The sequence below is a fragment of the Canis lupus genome, chromosome 11 (genome assembly GCF_048164855.1).
Source record: "Canis lupus baileyi chromosome 11, mCanLup2.hap1, whole genome shotgun sequence".
NCBI classification, from domain to species: Eukaryota; Metazoa; Chordata; class Mammalia; order Carnivora; family Canidae; genus Canis; species Canis lupus.
The window spans coordinates 43,606,797-43,621,478 of NC_132848.1; the positions used below are offsets into that span (position 1 = coordinate 43,606,797).

A 14,682-nucleotide genomic window follows, 5' to 3' on the forward strand; every position below is an offset into this window, starting at 1 on the left:
AAGAGAATTCAGATGCAAAAAATTAATCCAGAAACATCATTTGCAGAAGTGTGCTGGCCATTTATTCCAAAATCTAGTTTACCTTTATACTTTATTTTTGTATTTTGAAAAGAAGAAGAAAAACAGCAATTGCCATATTTATTTTTTTAAGTCAATGTGGCCCCGCATTGTTAAGTAAATACCATGCTAACCATCAAATCTCTTAATGATCATACCAAATTTTTTTTTCACTGCCAAGGAATTAAATATTAAATATTTAATTTTAATGGTTGGTGTAGAAGTTTGGATTCAGATTTCCACAAATGACAAAGAGCTTAAAGTTTATCCCTTCAAGAACAAGGTGTAATGTGATAAAATTCTAATATCGACATTTTATGGAAAGAATATTCTTGGTTATGTCTTTACAAATTGTGGTTTACTTCTTCAAAGTTGGAGCAAATCACAGAAAATAGTCTACCCGAGTCACCTTCACAGGTCATATGCCCCTGTTCTTTCTCCCATCCATTAAACAATGTTAGTTTTTCCCAGAAGCAATACACTCCAAAGAATCTCAAGGGAGGGGCACCCGGGGGGCTCAGTGGTTGACAGTCTGCCTTTGGCCCAGGTCGTGATCCCGGGGTCCTGGGATAGAGCCCCAACATCGGGCCCCCACAGGGAGTCTGCTTCTCCCTCTGCCTGTGTCTCTGCCTCTCTCTGTGTCAAGAATAAATAAATAAAATCTTTAAAAAAAGTAAAGAATCTCAAGGAAAATATACTTCACCTTTTTACATTCAGAGCTTCACTGTTACTACTTTAGACAAGATTGGGGGCAGGGGGGAGTTTCTTAAATTTCTTCCTCAGGAGGACTGGAGAAGAACAAAGGGAGCATTAGAAATCAGAGAAAAGAAGGTTAAGAAGTCTGAACTATCTGACTGCAATACACCCACCTTGTCAATGCTAAACTGGCCCATGTGACCTACGTGGGTTTCTTTTTCACCTCGTCAGAATGGATGGTTAGACCAAAATACATGTTTCTTCCAAACAATCCACGTTAGCTGAGTATGTAATACTAGGCAAGCCCCTACTTGCCCTTTTGCTTCAACATTGGCAGTCAAATCCTGCCATGCAGGGTCCCCTCACTGCCTCTGGGAAGTAGCCAGAGCACTCCATTTGGGGTCACAGACCCACCTTGATCTCCCCTGACTACCTTCTTGCACACATTTGCCTCCTTGCCGGCTTCCCCAGGGGCTACCTCTTTCCCTCCACAGAGAATGTCACCCTTCCTTCTCCAGCTCATGCCCTCCTCCCTACCCTTCCCAACCCTTCCCAATACTGTGCATTCCTTCCAGAAGGCCTTCTAGGGTTTCCCCACTCCTTCGACCAGGGGAAACAGGTGACTCTCACCTCCTCTGCTGAGCCTTGGCTTCACCTCCCCCTCTCTGATGGCACTGGCAACCATCACCTTCATTTGGCATGAGTTCTTCACTCCCCTGACACTCAAATACTTAAAGATAGGCTCTTTTTCTGACTAACTCTAGCTTGAACTGAGTAGCTGTTTACATCTTTGCCAAAGAAATGACAGTGGCTGCATTTACACGAATGCCCACCATGCCTTAGAAGATTCAAACTACACTCACAGGACAGAGAGAACCTTTGATAGCTTCTGGGGACAAGGATTTCTGGGAAATGGACCTAAATTCCCCCCCACAGGCAGGATTTGGCAATCTCCCTGGACAGCCTTGTTCAAGCCAGCTTTTTGTTTACTCAGGTCATTTACTGAATTTATGGCTGTCTACTTCCCAGGTCAGTGGTTCTCAACCCACATTACACTGGCTGCATGGTATGACCATCTGGTGAGTTTTTTTAAATCCCTATGCTGAGACCCAACCCTATCACATCAGATCCTCTAATGGTGGGGCCCAAGCATCAGTATTTTCTTAAGCTCCCCAGGTGATCCCAACTCACAGCCAGGATTCGCGATCACATGCCTAGATCATAGAAGGTGATCCTATTTAGCAGATGTTCCTTCTATTTGTACAAAACTATGTAGTTCACTCACACAGCAAAACCCATTTTCTATGGGGACCCAGCAGACTGCGGCCAGCCAAAGGAAGAGAGTTCAGCCTCAGGGACTTACATACAACAGGTTTCCCTAAAACAATAATTTATAATTTGTTGGACATCAGATCCAGACCAAAGGAAGTACCGGTCTCCACCACCCCAGTGCCCAGCATTTTTCACTTTCCTGTGAACATAGTTCCTGTACACTTGTCAGTCACATTATCTTACCAATGCTCTTAAAACTTTGAATGCAGAAGAAGTGTAGAACTCTGATCTTGCAGTTACATAAATCTCAGAAATTGAGGTTAATAATACTCGAGCTTGGTGAGTGATGTTGGGTGTAATTTCCCACATTATTGACAATAGCAAAAATATAACCTCCCTCTCTCCTTGTGAGTCAGCTCAGTAACCCACTGTGTTAATCTAGAGAAATACTCGTTGAGGGAAATTTATTCAAAAGAGGTAGTCATGGCAAGTTCACACGAGTTTTTTTTTTTTTTAATTATATCACCACTGATTATAATCAAGTATTTTCCTTCCAGGAAGGAAATCTATGAATCTTTGCATTCCCAGCTTCATTCTATCTATGTATATGTATATCAATATAGCATTGTGTAAGTTTAAGGCGTACCAGGTGTTGATCTGATACATTTACGTATTGCAAAATGATTACCACCACAGCCAGAACTAATACTTAACCACCAGACCATGAGTGAACACCTCCAACCCAACACATAATTGCCACTTCTTTTTGTGGTGAGAATGGTGAGAACATTTAAGACCCACTCTCTTAACAAGTTTCAAGTATATAAATACAATATGTTAGCTGTAATCGCCATGCTGTACCTTAGATCCCCAAAATTGTTCATCTCATAACTGGAAGTTTTTATCCTTTGATCAAAATCTCTCCACTTCCCTTGCATTTCCCCTCAGCCCCTGGCAACACGACTCTACTCTGTTGCTCGGAGTTCAGCATTTTTACACTTCACATAGTAGTGATATTATACAGTATTTGTCTTTGTCTGGCTTATTTCTTCTAGCCTAATGCCCTAAAGCTTCATCCATGTTGTTGCATATGGCAGGATTTCCTTCTTTCTCATGGCTGAGTAATATCCCGTTGCACATATATATCACATCTTCTTTATCCATTCACCTGTTGATGAACACGTGGGTTGTGTCCATACATTAGCTATTGTGAATAATGCTGCAATAAACATGGCAGTGCAGATTATCTCCTTAGGATCCTGTTTCTATTTCCTTTGGATATACACCAAGGGGTTGCTGGATCATTTGGTAGTTCTATTTTTAATTTTTTTGAGGAACTTCCATCCTATTTTCAATAGTAACTATACCAATTTACATTCCCACCAACAGTGTACAAGGCTTCCTTTTTCTCTACAATCTTGGCAACACCTGTTATCAGTTACCTTTTTGATATACAGATTATTCTTTAATGGACAGATAATACTATTTATGAAACCAGGTTTCTCCCACCTACTCCAGGCAGGATCTGTTCAATCATGCCAGAGGAATAGCTATAGTCATTGTTAATGTGTACCTTAACAGTTAATGTGTACCTTATTAATATATATATATATTTCATTCGTATTCATTTTAGTTTAAATATTATCTACTGACCATTTCAAAGAGTAGAAAATAACCCTTGCACATAATATTCTTTTTAAAAACTACCTTATAGGGCCACCTGGGTGGCTCAGTGGTTGAGCCTCTGCCTTCAGCTCGGGTTGTGATCCCGGGATCCTGGGATCAAGTCCCACATCGGGGTCCCTGAGGGGAGCCTGCCTCTCCCTCATCCTGTCTCTGCCGCTCTGTATATTTCTCATGAATAAATAAATAAAATATTTTTTAAAAAACTAGCTTACAGATAGCATGTGCCAATTTGGATGATAAATTCCCATTGGAGGTAGAAGGAAGGAGCCTTAACTGCATGCTTCATGTGAACCATCTCTGAAAAATGTCAATGCTCATAAAAACATGACAACTTCAACTACATCTGAAAAAGAATGATGCCATAAATTAGCGTTTCCTTCTTCAAGTTCTCCTATCATTTCAGCACAATGAAATACAAAGTAGTTTGGGAATCCAACGATGCATGTTCATAGCCTGATTCTGTTAATCATCCACTACTATCTTGAGAAACCACCTACTGTCCCCGGGTCTCTGTCTCCCTCGGTCCAAATCTGTGTAAGGGACACAGGTAATGCACCCAGAAATCATGGGGAGGAGACAGTTTGGGGCGGGGCGGCAGGGTGCTGTGCGATGATACTTCCAGGATAGAGCAGCTGCTAGTCAACCTATAGCAAGGAGATCAAGAGGCCACTAAATGAAGTTGCAGATTATAAAAGATCTAAGAAAAGTTGCCCCAGAATTTCCAGTCAAGTTCTACCCTCTCACTAACTCCGGGAATAGAATTAGGGAAGCCACATCAGTTTGGGGGGCGCCCGCTCATGGCTTTGGAATGTCTTGGTTTTGTGGTCCATGCTGGAATACGCTGTTGGCAAAAATGACTGAGTGACTACAGTCATCAAAAGCACTGCTTACCTCAGCCAAGAAAGGACTCATTGTCAAGAAGTTCAGCATCTTTAGAAACAACACAGGATAATTTATAAGCACATTCACGTCCAGTAATTTCCCCTCAAACTATAAAAAGAGGCAGACTTCCACAAAAGATACAAACATGCGATTCCTTGGTTCTAGAGCAATGTCATTCATTCACTCATTAATTCATTCCAGGAATGGCTGAAGGCTTCAGACATCAAACTTGCTAAAATATTTTCTGAAATTTTAGTCTTTAAAGCAAACCATGCCATTGTTATGGGCCGACTGAACAGAGATGTAAGAAAACCAAAAGCCTCAAAATCTAGGAAGTCTAAAATATTTATTTCAATCATGATTAGCACAGACACATTTCAAATTTTACAAATATGTTTCTGGACTTTTTTTTGGTAAATATTCCTTTTTGTTGTCATTTTTACCCAACATTCTCACTTAACAATCACCTATCCTACATTGCTTTCGATTGAACAATTCTGTCTGGGTTAAACACCTAGAATTCACCTAAGGACTCCCCTTCTTGTCAGAAGCAAACCCTGCCCTCTTTTCCCTGGACTAAGAGGAGAAGCTTCTTGAGCTTAAGAAACAGACCTCATAGCCTTTCTGCTTCCTACCTACATGTTCCTATGTCCACAGAAACTTGCACCTCTTAGTCCCTCTTCAGGGCCAGCAGCTTCTGGAACCTTCATCCCAGATGCTACACACACACACACACACACACACACACACACACACACACACACATTAATCCCCACCCTGCTCTGGCCACAAATGACCAGTTGTGCCATGAAGATGGATCTGAGTGTCCACCTAACCATCAACACTTTCTCTTGGTTCCCTGTGTTTCTTTACAAGATAGAAGCACCTCTCAGCTTCAGGCCTTACCATCAGGAACCCGAGGCTGTGGTCCATCCACATCCCTTCTGCAGAGAACCTCCCAGCTCTGCAGACTCATAAGCAAAGCAGCTCCATAAGAATGGAACCAGAGGGACCATAATGAAAGAGGATACAGAGTAGAGAGAAACTCTCTCCCCAGGGACTTCCTCAAATAATAAAACTTAGGAATTTATTCTATTCTGTAGCACAGAAAGTCACGGCCTCAGGGCTTAGGAGACAGTCCCACTCTGCCCCATGCCCACTCAGTAGTCCTGAGGAAAGCTCTCGATTCTTCACCTCTAAAGTTAGAATAACCCTACTTGCACCTCCAGGGAAGGATGTAGAAGCTCCAGTCCCCAGCGGGCTCCCGAGCACCAAGCAGACCCTCACGCATACAAGTGGCCCACACTGCATGACCAGAGTTCTCATCTGTAACTCACAAGTGGCGGAGTCCTTTGGCTGTTTCTTTCTTGCCTTCCTTTCGGTGTTGACATTTGATTCGGTCTCAAAACTAGACTGTAAGCTGCTGCTCATTTTCTGAATCCTCCTCTTTTTCCCTCCTACCTCCTCTTCCTCTTCCAATCTCAGGGGCACCGAGAACAGGGCTTAGCCCAGACTGGACACACAATCATGATTCATCAAAAAGGATCAGTTAATTTCGTAAGATAAAAAAATGAAGGAGAAAGATCTTTATAAGCTGAGTTTTATCTCTGGAAGAGATAGAATGTGTTTCTGTGGAACGTTTCCACGGCCATGTTTCGGCTAAGCTTTTGTCACTTGTCACACACACAGAATTCAGGGCTGGGCAAGAGAGCGAAATGTCCTGGGTACCAGTCCTCTACCAGATGTCACCCATGTCACTATCTCTTGTGGCAAATACAATGACTTCTCCGTGTGACATCCATCATCCAGATGAGCATTTATGGTCAACAGGGAAAGACTTTACAGATCTGTCACCATCTTTCTAGCCCATGACTGAAGACTACCTGAAATTCATAATAAAATCCAATCTCCTGATGGTGACCCCAAATGCCCACAGTGATCTGCTCCCATCCCTGTCTCCAAATTCATCTACAATCCCCCTCGATACAGTTGGCCGGCTCTGTACATCTTCTTCTGGGCTCTACACTGCTGTTCCCTCTGCCCTCTACCTGTGTGCCTCAGACTCAACCTTCCCCCACCAGAGCTCCCACCACCAGGTTAAGGCAGATCTTGGCTCATCAGTCACCAGCTTAGCACCAGCCTGTTTCTTTCACGGTGCTAATTGCTATGGGTGTAATACCTGCTGTTGCCTAGCTGTTTTGTGTGGCCCTTGCTGGCAGCAGCCAGATCACCCTCACCCACTATGGCATCCCACAGCTAGACATCCAGCAAGCCCTCAGAAAACAATCATTGAGTAAACCAGAAGTTATGATCGCAATTTTTAAACTAATCTCAGTGCCACTACAGACCTGTTAGAATGGCCAAAATCCAGAACACTGACAAGATCAAATGCTGGCAAGGATATGGAGCAACAGGAACTCTCATTCATCACTGGTGGGAATGTGACATGGCACAGGCTTTGGTAGACACTTAGGCAGTTTCTTATAAAACTAAAAATAGACTTGCCACACAATCTAGAAACTGTGCCCCTCGGTATTTATGTAAAAGAGTTGAAAATTTACACAAGAACCTAAACATAGCTATTTGTAGGAGCTTTATTCATAATTGCCCAAACTTGGAAGCAACCAACATATTATGGAGTTAGATGCATGAATAAACTGTGGTACATCCAGACAGTGGAATATTATTCATCACTAAAAAGAAATGAACCATCAAGCCATGAAAAGACATGGAGGAAACCTAAATGCATACTACTAAGTAAAAGATGCCAGTCTGAAAAGACTATACATTGCTTGATTCCAACTATATGACACTCTGGATAAATCAGTAAAAATATCAGTAGTTTCCAGGGGTTGTCAGGTGGGAGTAGGGAGAAAGAATAAGTAGGGCACAGAGGACATTTAGGACAGGAAAACACTCTGTATGATGCCATAATGATAGATGCATGTCATTATATACTTGTCTAAACTCATATAATGCATAATACCAAGAGAACCTTATTATCAACCATGGACTTGGGTGATAATGATGTGACAATGTTGGTTCATCAATTAAAACTAATGTGCCACTCCGGAATAGGGGAACATTTGATAATGGGGAGAAGAACAAATATAGGAAATCTCTATACCTTCCCCTCAATTCTGCTATGAACCTAAAACTGCTGTCAAAAAATAAAATCTAAATAAAGAAACCTGTATCATGAAATAAGATATGAGAACTTTTTTAAAAAAACGAGTTAACCTCTTTAACCAAAAGACCATGAAAGTTCAATAAAAAACCAGTTGGCCAGCATGCCATGTTGACAAGTACATGGGGAAACATTCTCTCAAACATTCCCAGAAGTATTATTTGGTACAACCGGGTAGGAGGTAAATGGGCAGTTTTGAAATACATATCAAAATCACAAATGCACATGGTCTGTGACCTACAATTCCACTTCTAGGAATTTACCCAATAAATATGCTTGTTTGCACTTCTGCAAAATGACACAGGCAAGGCTGTTATTCATTGCAACACTGGTTGTAATAGCAAAAAAATGCAAACAACCTAAAAGTCCACTGTAAGGTGAAAAATGCACCTCGTTAGATGCAGATATGGAACACGGTACAGGAGAGTGTATACCATTGGTGTGTGTGATGGCTAATTTTATGTGTCCATTTGACGGAGCCCAGATAGCTGGTTAAAGATTATGTTTAGATGTGTCTGTGAAGGTATTTCTGGAAGAGACTAGCCTGCAAACTGAAACTAAAGTGGATGGCTCACTTCAGTGTGGGTGGGCATCATCCAATCCCTTGGAGGTTGAACTAGAACAAAGAGGCAGAGAAAGGTTGAATTCACTCTGCATGACTACTTGAGCTGAGACATCTATTTTCTCTCCATGTTCCTGGTTCTCATGCCTTCAGACCTGAACTAGAATCTACACCTTTGGTTCTACAGCTCTTGGGCCTTGAAACTATGCCACCTGCTTTCCTGGGTCTACAGCTTATAGACAACAGATGCTGGGACTTCTCAGCCTCCATGATCACATAAGCCGATACTTTATCATCTTTTTTCTCCCTCTCTTTATATATATATCTTTCTCTCTCTCTCTCAAAATATACCAATGATATGCCCAATTTTATATATAAAACCTATAGGAGATTGATGTACCTATCTCCTGTTGGTCTTATTTCTCTGGATAACCCTGACTAATACAGCATGGAAAAGGTAGAAATAACTATTAACAATTACTTAGCTACTTGTTGATGAGAGAGAGGGAAAGCGGTATCTGAGAAAAAGGAAGAGAGGAAGGACTTTACTGAATAGGCTTTTAAACTGTGTGTTATCTACTCAAAAGTACACAAACTATATGTTATTTGTTGAAAACAAAATTGTTTAAGCAGTCACCCAACATGGGGCTTGAACTCACAACTGTGAGATCAAGACCTCTACTGAGATCAAGAGTCAAATGCTTAACCAACTGAGCCACCCAACACTCCTTGTTGAAAAAATTGTTTAAATTCCAAAATCTTACTGAAAAGTTTAACAGCAAATTGTGTAAAATACAATTTTAAATTATATTCCTATACCCATATTACTGGAACAACTAAACAAAGAGAAAATAGGTAAGTTGCCTAAGAGAAAACAGAACTGAGTCTCCTCTCCCAAGCTAGCACTTGCCTTACTCGGTCCCAGACTCCTTGGAGATACTCTTTAGACATTCTTGGTGCAGAATTGGGGGCTCATTTGTTAGAACATATAAGGAAAATGTCCCCACATATTAAACACTCAACATGTCTAGGATGAGGTGATAAATTGGATAATCTGCCAGGAAATGTCAGCTTGAAAATCAACTTCAAGTACCATTTCACAATGGCCCACACAAATTCAGAGACCAAGGCAGAGACCCCACCTCCCCACAATACCCAAGTGAAGGGATGAATTGGTTGAGTTTCTAGGCCCAGCACCTCCAAATGGAGAACTGGACTCCGCACCTTTGGATGAAGAACCAAGAACATCAGCACTCAGCTGTCCAGGCCAGAGCAGCACATAGGCTAGGAAGTTTAATAGACTTGGTATAGATTGATGGGCATTCCCTTATCATTAACTCATCACCTCTGGGCCACTTACTGAGTTCAGAGTCTTAGTTGGTTTGGTCCTTGAGCAGGTAAAATGACACCAATCTTGTAAAGCTGTGAACAGATTAGACATAATGATATAAGAACCCAGATCAGCATAAGTTCCTTAGTGGGAATTCAATAAATGGTGACTTATATACCCGAGTGAAACAGCACAAATACCATCAGTGGTCCCAAACCACTGAATTCAGTAACCCCCACCTTCACCAACCTGTGGACTCTAAGTAAGATTGTGTTGTGAATCCCAGCTGTGCACTGCCTACTGGTGTGACTTTGGCCAAATCACTTGTACTTCAGCTTCTTAATCTGCAAAATAAAATCATAATAATTACTGCCTCATACATGAGGCACTTAGAACCAGATCTCACGTATAGTCAAGTACTCTTTAAGTATTGGCCATTGGTATTTTTTATTCAGTACCAAGTTCAAACCATTGCTAAGCATCACTTTGGTCCTTATTTTAACAGCCTAGCACTGAGCTGTTAAGAGTGAAACTCTGTACCCCCCGTAAAGCTTTTCATACTCATACCAACTCCATGAGACTTACACTTACAAGTCTATGATCTCCATTTTCCTGATTCTACCCTTGGCTTGTATTCATTTGCTTAATATCCATTAAGAGCTTTAAAGTGTCACTCAATAAAAATGGAAAACAACCCAAATGAAATTAAACAAAATAATCAATTTGCCCCAGAAAATCTCCATTTTCAAAATCTACGATTTTTTTTGAGATGATTCTTTCCCTGCAGAGTTAGGTAAAAATGCTCCTAGCTCCCTTTTGTTGGCTCATTCAAGAAACAGTCATTGAGCCCCCACAAGGTATCAGATCCCAGACCAGGCCCTACAGAAAGAAACACACATAAAACAAGTCCTGCCTTTGAGAAGGGGAACTGAAGAAAGCAAGTGGTCAATCACAATGCAATATAAGAAAAATGGTGTGCTGTCCTGCATGCAAGTGAGATAAGTAAGCAACAAAATAGAAACCATGTTCAACCTATTGTATGTCCATGCACAGCTAGAACATACCAAACGCTAGCACTAAATCCAAGACTTAAGAAGTATGTTGCAACATGCACACACATTTTCATACACACACACTTTCTAGTCTAGAATTAGAACACCTTGTCAAAATTTCAGCATGCAGTTCTCCAAAACTACATACTTTATAAGGTGACAATATAAACTTCATAATGACAACAATCGTAATTGTACCATTTTGTATTTTTCACCTTTTTTATTTTCAAAGAACTTTCCTCTGTCTCATCTCTGTTCTCCATATAATCGCTCAGTGGGATGAAAAGTCAACCCTTATCTTTAAATTTTATAGACAAAAAGGAAATAAAATCATAAAGACTGAGTTTTGCCCTGGGTTGTTCAAATGGTAGAAAGTCAGAGCAAAAGCATCTGATTCCCCACATTTTCAGCAGCCCTGCTGAGCGACATCAAATGAGGTCAAAGTCCCCAGAAATTAGGTTGCCATAAGTTACTGTAAGAAATGATTGCTTTGATGTGAGTAACCGAAAAGACAAGAAGCCAAAAGGTTTTACAAAGGGTTTCCTTAAAGCAGATCAAGACAACAAAGTAGCCGTAGCCAGCTATCAGATTAGCACATTTATTTTAAAAATGACAAAACACAGCGTTGGTGAAAGTGTGGGGAAATGGTGTTCATACAGTGCTGGAGGGAGTATAAATTTATAGCACTTTGTTAGATTAATTTAGTAGCAGGGATCAAAAGCTTCAAAAATCCTCAGGTGCTTTGATGCCACAGTTTTCCCTCTGGGACTCTAGTCCAAGGAAATAATCAAGAAGGGACGCAAAGCTTTTATTATAAGTACATCGGTTTTGTAATGTTGATAATGAAAAAGGAAACAATCCAATATCTACCAACATGACTTAATAAATTCTCTGTATAATGTGATCAAACAATTTTTGTAGGAAGAAATTCATTAGTGTGGTGAGATGCTCCAATATATTGTCAAAAGGGAAAAGCCAACACGTACAGCTCAATATGGTTTGTTGTTGTTGTTGTTTTTTTTAATGTAAATGTACTCGGAGAAAAACATACCCACCAAAATGTTGACAGCATTAATCCCACAGTGATAGGTTTTATTTTTCATCTTATTGACTGATCCGTAGTCCTTTGTTTTATTTCTAACCATGAGCACGTGCAATTCATGTCAGTTTTGCAAGGTAGATTTTAGGAGTGAATCTCGGCCTCTGCTAGACCATGCCGGGCAAGGTTTTCCCCTAAGTAAGCAAACAGGCATGTGCCCAGAAGGGATTGTGGGATAGAAGATTGATACCCCCATGCTGACTTTGAGAAGGGTCACACGTATCTCCTTAAACTCATCACCAATGAATGGATAAAGAAGATGTGGTCTATGTATACGATGGAATATTACTCAGCCATTAGAAATGACAAATACCCACCATTTGCTTCAACGTGGATGGAACTGGAGGGTATTATGCTGAGTGAAGTAAGTCAATCGGAGAAGGACAAACATTATATGGTCTCATTCCTTTGGGGAATATAAAAAATAGTGAAAGGGAATAAAGGGGAAAGGAGAAAAAATAAGTGGGAAATATCAGAAAGGGAGACAGAACATGAAAGACTCCTAACTCTGGGAAACGAACTAGGGGTGGTGGAAGGGGAGGTGGGCGGGGGGTGGCGGTGACTGGGTGACGGGCACTGAGGTGGGCACTTGACGAGACGAGCACTGGGTGTTACTCTATATGTTGGCAAATCAGACACCAATAAAAAATAGATTAAAAAAATAAAAATAAAATAAATTCATCACCAGAATTAGGAAGATTAAATTCATCTCCAAAAGTGCTCCCTGCTCCTTCTAGACAACATTATTTCCTTCCTTTCCCCAGCAGATCCACACGCTTCCAAAAAGCACACACCCTCCCTTGGCCTCCAGCACACCACGGTGGTCTCCTATTGCCCGTGCGTGGGTAGCGGGATTCCCAAACCAGCTGCACCATCTGAAGCATCTTTCCTCTACCTGGCTCCCCACGCCCTCCTCCCCACAGCGTCAACTGGCATTTTGCAGAAGAGCAAGGAGTTGTCAGATGAATTGAACTGAATTGAACAGTAAACCTCATTTTGCTCTCCTTTTTGTGTTCTCATTTCCTGTCTTTAACCTTCCAGATTCTTTCCATTTTCTTATTATTCTTTCCCATAACAACGCTACTGATGGGATTATGGAAGTCAAGCATGTCCAATAAAGAAATACCGGACAATGTTTATAATCTTCTCAGAGTTTTTCCTTACAGCTCAGGGTGTAACGTTTGTAAAGCCTTGGAAAGTAACGCTTGTGCTTTTAAGATGACAGTTTAAGCCGTATTGGAGGAAGCGTGTCCGAGCACTGCTACTACAACGCGTTGTAACTTTAACTGCAGCCGATGACACCCACGGTTAATAGTCACGCAATGCCTTGGGTCAAACATCGGGCCAGATTGTGCCCCTCTAAGACTGACAAAGCTTGATGGAAAGTGATAAAATAAGTCTTCGTTCTAAGATCAGCAACAATATTTTTTAAAGATTCTTATCTACAATACCCTCCCCTTGAACCTCACGATTTACCCAAAGTCACGCAACTATTTATGGCTTATAAGTAGTGCACGGCTATAAAATGTATTTCCCATATCTTTCACCGTTAATCTTCCATAGAGTAAAACATGCATCATCACAGCTGATCTTTTAATATAACTCACAGACACATCTTAAGGCTGAATATGCCTACAGAGCCGCATAACACCAAGAAATTCTTAAAATCCTTTTTTCCACAAAGCAGCATAACATTATCAGTTTTTATCAAATTCCATTTGTCTCTCCAAAATACTTCATCCATGTAGAAGTAAACAAAAAAGAGAACGAGGGAAAATTACAGGAACAAAAACCAGAAGTGCAATTAATCATCTTACCATCTCCTTTCTTCGTCGTGGGGACATTTGGGGATGGCTGGCGTCGCGGGAGGCGATGACTCGGAGGGTAAGCCCGCAGCCTTTCTTCCCCCAAATAAGTCAGCTGAGTGGATGTTGGTTCTTAAAAACAAAAGTGCATTCTGAAGTCAGCCCTGGATAGACTTGCTAATTCCTCTTTTCTTTTCCCAAAGAGCTTTGGGTCTGGTCCGTGCAGCAGGAGAGTGTCCCTCACATCTTGTCAACCGACCCAGTTTTACTGAGGCTGAAAGAAGGAGACAGTGAGTGACGTCTGTGTCAGAGCCTATGGGGGCTTTAATCCTCAGCAGTGACACATATGGGGAGCTATGAACAGGAAACTCAGCGCTGGGCAGCCAGCCAGAATCATTCCGAAAACGTGCCAAACTCTTACGAAACACCAACACGCTTTACCGCACACTTGCACCAAATGCTTCACAAGCCTGGGTCTCTATCCCCATGTGACTTCGTGTTAGCCCTCGACAAGGCTTGCCAGCATGTCCAGCCTGGCAGAGGTCCCCATCCGACGAGTCAAGGCCGCCCCCTCAGTTGTCAACCTCCAGGTCCTTCTTGTAACGACAGCCACAGACCCGAGCCTGGAGGACCCTTCGCTTCTTTCCATCTTCCAGCCCTGGGCCTCGGGGGGTGCGCCCGGCGGCCTGCCCCGCGCCCTGGGAACCCCGCCCGGCTCTCTCTTGTCAGGGTCCTGGAGGCGGGGGACCCAGGGCTCAGGTGATGACCGGGCAGGGGCAGGCAGGAGGGGAGATGACGAGAGCCACCTGTCCGGCTGCCCCTTCGCTCCCTGTGCTTGGGCCCCTCCTCGGCCCTGCGTTCAGATTCATGTCCTTCACATGACACAGGGTCCAGCTTTGCACAGCGCTGCTCAAAGCCCCGCAGCAAGACCAAACCTCCTATTTTGGCCTTCGGATTCCTCCACCCAGGGCTTCAACATGCCTCTCTGCCTTGTTCCCCCTGCCCTTTGCGAGAACCCCTGCTGCCCGTCTGCGTGACCACCCACCGACTCTGG

The 14,682-nt window shown here is 42.2% G+C and overlaps 1 protein-coding gene across 2 annotated transcripts in view; it reads right to left on the reverse strand.

Annotated features, from left to right (window-relative positions):
- IL1R1 (interleukin 1 receptor type 1) overlaps positions 1 to 13,990 on the reverse strand; it is a 70,804-nt gene extending 56,814 nt beyond the window's left edge. The window contains exons 1-3 of one of the 2 annotated variants that reach the window (XM_072844424.1): positions 13,641 to 13,990; positions 9,922 to 10,016; positions 9,703 to 9,764 (exon numbers count right to left, since the gene is read on the reverse strand). The gene's annotated coding sequence lies outside the window, so the exon portion shown is untranslated. The remainder of the gene's footprint in view (positions 1 to 9,702; positions 9,765 to 9,921; positions 10,017 to 13,640) is intronic. The other variant, XM_072844425.1, reaches the window with a different exon arrangement.
- Positions 13,991 to 14,682: the final 692 nt, after the last annotated feature.